This window comes from Arachis ipaensis, chromosome B03 (assembly GCF_000816755.2).
Source record: "Arachis ipaensis cultivar K30076 chromosome B03, Araip1.1, whole genome shotgun sequence".
NCBI classification, from domain to species: Eukaryota; Viridiplantae; Streptophyta; class Magnoliopsida; order Fabales; family Fabaceae; genus Arachis; species Arachis ipaensis.
Window position 1 is genome coordinate 8278274 of NC_029787.2, and position 6217 is coordinate 8284490.

General features: G+C 34.3%; 2 protein-coding genes across 4 annotated transcripts in view; both read right to left on the reverse strand.

Annotated features, from left to right (window-relative positions):
* Nucleotides 1-6217, reverse strand: part of LOC107628793 (TMV resistance protein N) — a 32289-nt gene that overhangs the window by 23571 nt on the left and 2501 nt on the right. The gene's annotated exons all lie outside the window — the stretch shown is intronic.
* The window catches only part of LOC107628789 (disease resistance protein RPP5-like), a 25725-nt gene that overhangs the window by 17109 nt on the left and 2399 nt on the right, over nucleotides 1-6217 (reverse strand). The gene's annotated exons all lie outside the window — the stretch shown is intronic.

Below are 6217 nucleotides of genomic sequence, written 5' to 3' on the forward strand. Positions count from 1 at the left end.
CATTACATTCGTACTTATATATTTTGTCAAATATTTTCATTTTTATGCTATAGTATATATTTAAATGTAACTTTTAAAAGACAAAAGAAATAATAAATAAAAGTAACTACTTAAAAAGAACAAAGACAAAAAGTGATATGAAATCAAATAAACAAATTTTAATTTAATATTTTTATTCAGAAAGTATGTATTCTTCCTGTAATGTTCCAAGCTTCTTTTTTTCTATTATTACTATCCTACCCTTTAATTTTATCAAAATTTCTACATTACCCTTATTCCTCCTACCCAACCCTAACCCTAAATTACTAAACAACTTCCACTCTTCCTCATCAACAACAGCCCCCTTCTTTTCAAAACTCACACCATACACAAATACACCTACGCAGAAAAAAAGAAGAAGGAGAGAACGGTAGAAGGGGCTGCTGCCTCCACGCCTCGTCGCCGAAGTTCTGCTGCTGCCAAGTCGCCATCGACGTCAACCCTAGAGAAAGAGGGAGTCTGCGAGGTGAAGGAAGCTGGAGGAGTGTCGCTGCCATTAGCGTTTTGCGGTGCCGCCATCATGGTCGCCGAGAAGGAGGAGGACCCGCGAGGAAGAGGGACGCGGTCAGTCTCATCGTCATCAGATCCGTCTTTGCCGATGGAGACCCCATCGCCAAGCTGCTGCACCGCCGCTGCCACTGTTAGGTTTCCGGGAAGAGGAGCTCTAGCGGGAAAGAGAGAACGAGAGAGTTCGCAGAAAGAGAAACATCACCATACACGAACAGAGGGGGGAGGAGGAACTCACCGGAGGAGAAGGAGACTCGTCGCCATGCCTCTAGTCGCTAGGAACGGCGGTACCGTCGCCGGAAAACACGTCGGAGCTTCCAAACTCACCGGCAACACTACCTTGCCACTGTTCTGGTCTAGCTTCTTCCCTTAGTCTGTCCTGTTTTCACCTTATCTCTGCCACTAATTCATTTTTACCTTGTCCTTGTTTTGATTTATTTTTGTCCTTGTTCTGTTTTGGATCTTCCAGAATTTTATCTGCCTTTGTCTCTGTATTCGATTTGAAATGACTGCCTGGTGTTGTGGTCATTGTCGCTGTCGTGAGACGCACTCTGGGTTTGGTCTCTTCGGTCCGTTAGGACCATGCTGTGAGTAGGCTTTACATTTATAACCGTTAAGCTTTTGGTTTATGCTATTATGAGTTTTTAATTATATTTATAAAACTATTATTGAAGAACTTTGATTTGATTATAATACTTGATTTATTATAGCTGAGCAATTCTTCTTATGAAATTCATATATTAGGAATTTTTACATGAGACTATATATATGTTTGATAAAATTTTATATTATTTTAGAATATTGATTTTATTTGAATATATACTTTTGAAGTATTAAAGTATTTGTTGGCACACACATAGAAATTATGAAATATGTTTCTATGATTGAAAAAGTATGATGTGAAAATATTTCTGATAAGAAAGTATTATCTGATTGATTTGATTCGATACCTTATATATTTGAGAGATTAAAGATTTATTGTATTTGAAACTATATGTTTTGAATTGGTTTGGGAGGCTCGTATTAGAAAACCGTAGTTAACGGCGGTTATGACGTTAACTTAGATGCATCTGACTCAGACTCCAGCTAGCAGGGGTGTTGCTAGCCTAAAGTGTAGGCCACACGTTAGATCTGTTATTTTGTTAGGACACACAAGAGGAAAGGGCTACCCATAGAGGTGGAGCCGTTCTTATTCAACTTATAATTGAGTCGGTTTAGGCTTGCTAAGGGACTATTTTCCTGAGCGCCGGTCATGGCTCATTTTGGGCCGTGATAAAGTGGTATCAGAGCTTAGGTTTAATCAGTGTAATATGGAGCAAGTGTCCTATAGTAGGATCACAATTGTATAAATAGAAGCGCGCCTATTTGTACAAATTGTGGCACTATCAGAGGCCTATAGGAATGTCATCCTTTTCTTTTTGTCATTCTTGTCTTTTGGTTCTTGTCATCATGAGTCATCTGTCGATTCTTGACACCTCTTTTCTCTTCTTTGTACCCATCCTTGAGTTATTATTTGGTAGCTTTTCTTAAACTTGCTTTTGCAATGACTTTAGTTTCGGTTCCGGTTCGCAATTCCTGCCTTGTAGCGAGTTCTAATCTTTCACGCTTTTGTGAATATTTGCTTTAATCTTCTTCATTTTCATGTTATTTTCTATGGTTTCTGATTTCAATATTTCATCAATTATCTAGAAGATTCGATATGTTTTTACTGTGAATTATTATCTTATTCCTCTCATAGAACAGTATTTGGATTTGTGGATTGTGGATTCACTTAGCTGCTAATTGAGATGCTTTGTTTTGGATTTTGATAAAACAAGGTTGTTCTTCTTATGTTGATGATCTTTGAAGTTAACATAATTTTGAACCACTCGTGATTTGTTCTTTCGAATCAATAATAAAAAAAAAAACAGTTATTCGGTTGCTTAGGTAGAAGAACTACGTGACGAATATATGCATGGAGTGTTATTCTTGTTTGCTAGATTGGAATTATAATATTCTCTGTTTAGGTGTGGCAAATTTTCTTTTATGATCTGTTAGTGGAATTGAAGATCTTTTCCGATCTGAAAGTTTAGTTGAATTTTTTTTGTTTGATAATCTGTTCTGCTATGGCTTTGTTTGTTGAACGTGGCTTTTCTTTCAAGGGCACTATTTCTTTTGGGATCCTTCAAGTTCTTCCCTTTTCAATCTTAGGATTCCTTTGATTCTGAAATTTAGATTTCAATTTTTGACTCATTTTATTTCTGCTCAGTTACACACTTCATATTTCTCATGGTAAAATGACTCAAAATAGCACGCAAATTAGGGGGCATGAATTTTTGTGAATAGAAATTTCTTTGTAGTAATCACTTTTTCAAAACCCATGATTTCTTTTTTCTTTTCCTTTTTCGTTTTCCTACTGGTTGATGCTGCTTTGGATTAATACCCTTACCTTGTTGTGAAAAACAACTCAAACCAATTTAGTTTATTGTGTACTGAATATTGCATTGAATTCTGAAGAAGGGTCTTTCTTTCCTCCTTCATTTGTTTTTCAATCATGTTCTGAAATCTAAGATTCTTTGTTGTTTTTCAACACCTGAGTTGAGCATTGTTTTCAATACCTTTCAAAAGTTTTGAATATATACTTGTTGGTTAGTTCTCTCTTTTTGTGCATTTTATTTGTTTGATTTTTTTTTTAATACTGTAACATTATTTATTGTATGAAAAAGTGCTTTGAATGTTCAAGCTTTCTTCCTTTATAGACCTTTGTTTTAAACTTTTAATCAATGCAAGTTTTACCCTTGCACTTTTGCAATGCTTTGCTTGTTTGGATTTTCATTGAAGACCCTTTACTCACAAGTTCTTAATCCGTTTACTGATTTTCAGCTGTTTCTTAGTTCCAAATTTATGATCCGAAAAAGCATTTTTGCTTGAAGTTACTTTACCTTGTGCAAGTTAACCATGTTATGGTTTAAACCTTGAATTGTTGCATATGTAGGGGGTTTAATTAAACAATTTTAATTTAAGAATGTCCACAAGATTTATTGAGTAAATTGCAAATAGCTTTAATTGTTGTGAGTGATTAATTGATGATATGAATGCTGAATTGTGCTTGTGATGTGTGATTGGAATTATTAATTAGTGATATGGATTGATTATGCGAATTGTGAATTATTTGACCAATAATTGCTGTGATTGTTGAATCCTAATGGATTATATTGGTTGATTACTGTTGAACTGGTTATTGTAATGGACTTAGTTGGTAAATTGATTGGAGTTTGGTTTAGAGGATAGTTGGAGAGCTGAATTTTGAAAAGTTGAACTAACTTGTTGGAAATCTGAATTTTGAATTCAACGGCAAATTTGGAAAGTGAACCAGTTACTCAATAGTGATTGAAATGATACGAGATTAAAAGCCAAGTAAAGTAGAATAAGTAAAATTGCTAAGATTCAATTTTGAAGGTTTCGTATAACTGGAACATTAGTTATGATTTTTCAAAGTTAAATCGTAAAACCTGGTTTTCTGCATTTTTTTTAAATGAAGCTAGAAACTTTGAAAATCTATAACTAATTCGGTGATGATCGGAGTTGTATAGGACCAAGTCTGGATTAAGCTTGGGAATATAGGGAGCTGGACTGGATTAATTTATTTTTGTTTCATACAAAAAGACTTTTTAATTTTTAGATAACATCTTGTCTTTCATTTGTTTTTATAATGGTTAAATTCATTTTCTTTCACAAGAGTTATAAAAAAATTTATTTTTTCGTAGCATTTTAATTTTTTTGTTTTGTTAATTAAAAAATTTGTTAAATTATATAAATTCTATCATATATGTAATTATATGATAGAATCCCGTATAAAAAAAAATCATTGGATAGAATCATAGAAAATTATTGTTGTATTGATCATATTTACTTTTAAATTTGATGGAAGCCTATAAATATTATGGCTATTTTCAATATGCTTATAAAAAAATTATTAACTTGAATAAGGTTTTTCCGTGCACAGTATGGATTACTAATTTGTTTATTAAAATTTTAATTTTAAAGTTAAATTTTTTATGGGAAGTTAATATTAAATTGTTTTGTTCACAACTTTTCTTATACAATTATTAACTTTTATTAAATTGTTTTGTTCACAAATTTTATCTTATATATTTTTGAATTCTTTAATAAAATAAAATTATATATCTTTATTCTTATGATCCAATTTAATGTAAAAAGTCCATATTAAATACTTAATCTAACTATATCTTTGGAGGAACGGGTGTGTGACTATGTATCAGACCGGAGGTGGGATCTCAATCGAATTGCAGTAGTCCTAGGTGACGATTGGATTCCCGTTTTCAGGTCGACGAAAACACCTGAACCAGAGATGGGAGAAGATATTCTAGCCTGGCTGTTGACATCAGACGGTGCGTTTTCTATCAAGTCAGCTTGCTCTCTCTACCTAAGCCCTTCAGATAATTCTAAAGCTGAGTTGTTTTCGAAGATCTGGAAGCTTGAAGCTCCCCAAAGGCTGCGTACTTTTTGCTGGCTTGTTGCAAATGAAGTGCTTTTAACAAATGAGATTAGAGTCAAAAGAAATATGACCCAGGATGGATCTTGTGTTAGTTGTGGTGAGGCAATCGAATCGATGCTCCATGTGATCCGAGACTGCAGAGTTGCGAGACAAACATGGATGAGCATTGATGCCAGATTGAGATTTGGTAACTTTTTCAACACCCCCCTTCTCCCTTGGTTGTTGGAGAATTTATCATCCCAATCCCTCTTCAAAGGGGTTCACTGGCCCCTCCTTTTTGTATGCATAATGAATGCACTCTGGCTTCGTCGAAATAAGGTGATCTTTGATAGCGATGAGGCCGTAGCAGAGAATAGCATTCATTTTTTGGCCTTCCGTTTAGCGAAGGACTACTCTATGGCACACCTCGAGCTTGCTCAGAGCAGGAAAAAGGTTTGCAACTTCATTGAAAGACAGATCAAATGGAAGCCACCAGATCACCCGTTTATTAAGCTCAACTCAGATGGCTCTGTGTTAGATGGAGGAAGAGCAGCTTGTGGTGGGATCCTAAGGGACTCTGATGGAAGATTTATAGCTTGCTTTAGTGCAAATTTGGACGGTGGAACAGTGACGACAGCGGAGCTTTTGGGAATTTTACTAGGCCTGGAGCTAGCTTTGAATATTGGTTGCTCTCATCTGATCATTGAAGCAGACTCCCTTGTTGCAGTGAAGCTTTGTCTCCAGAAGGAAATTAACTTACATGCTACTAGATCTTTAGTCTTGGCTATCAGAAACAGATGCAGCAGGCTTACTAACTGGAATATTCATCACCAATTTCGGGAAGCAAATACTTGTGCTGATAGGTTGGCTCACTTTGGTCATAGTCTTCCATCTGGCTGCCATTCAACTCAAATTCTTTTTCCAATTGTATTCGTATATATTGATATTATTAATATTTTATGAATAACTGTATATAGTTTATAATATCCACCTATCTAATTATAACTTTTTTAAAGGGGGTTTTATTCTTGTAATTAGAGAATACGTTACAAAAATCAATAGCATAAATAATTACTTTTAGCTTATAAATTTAAATAATTAGTTCATTTATGCAAGTAATTCTAATTAAATAAAATTTTATCAAATAACTTAATGAATACATATATATATTAACTATTACAAGAAACAACTTAT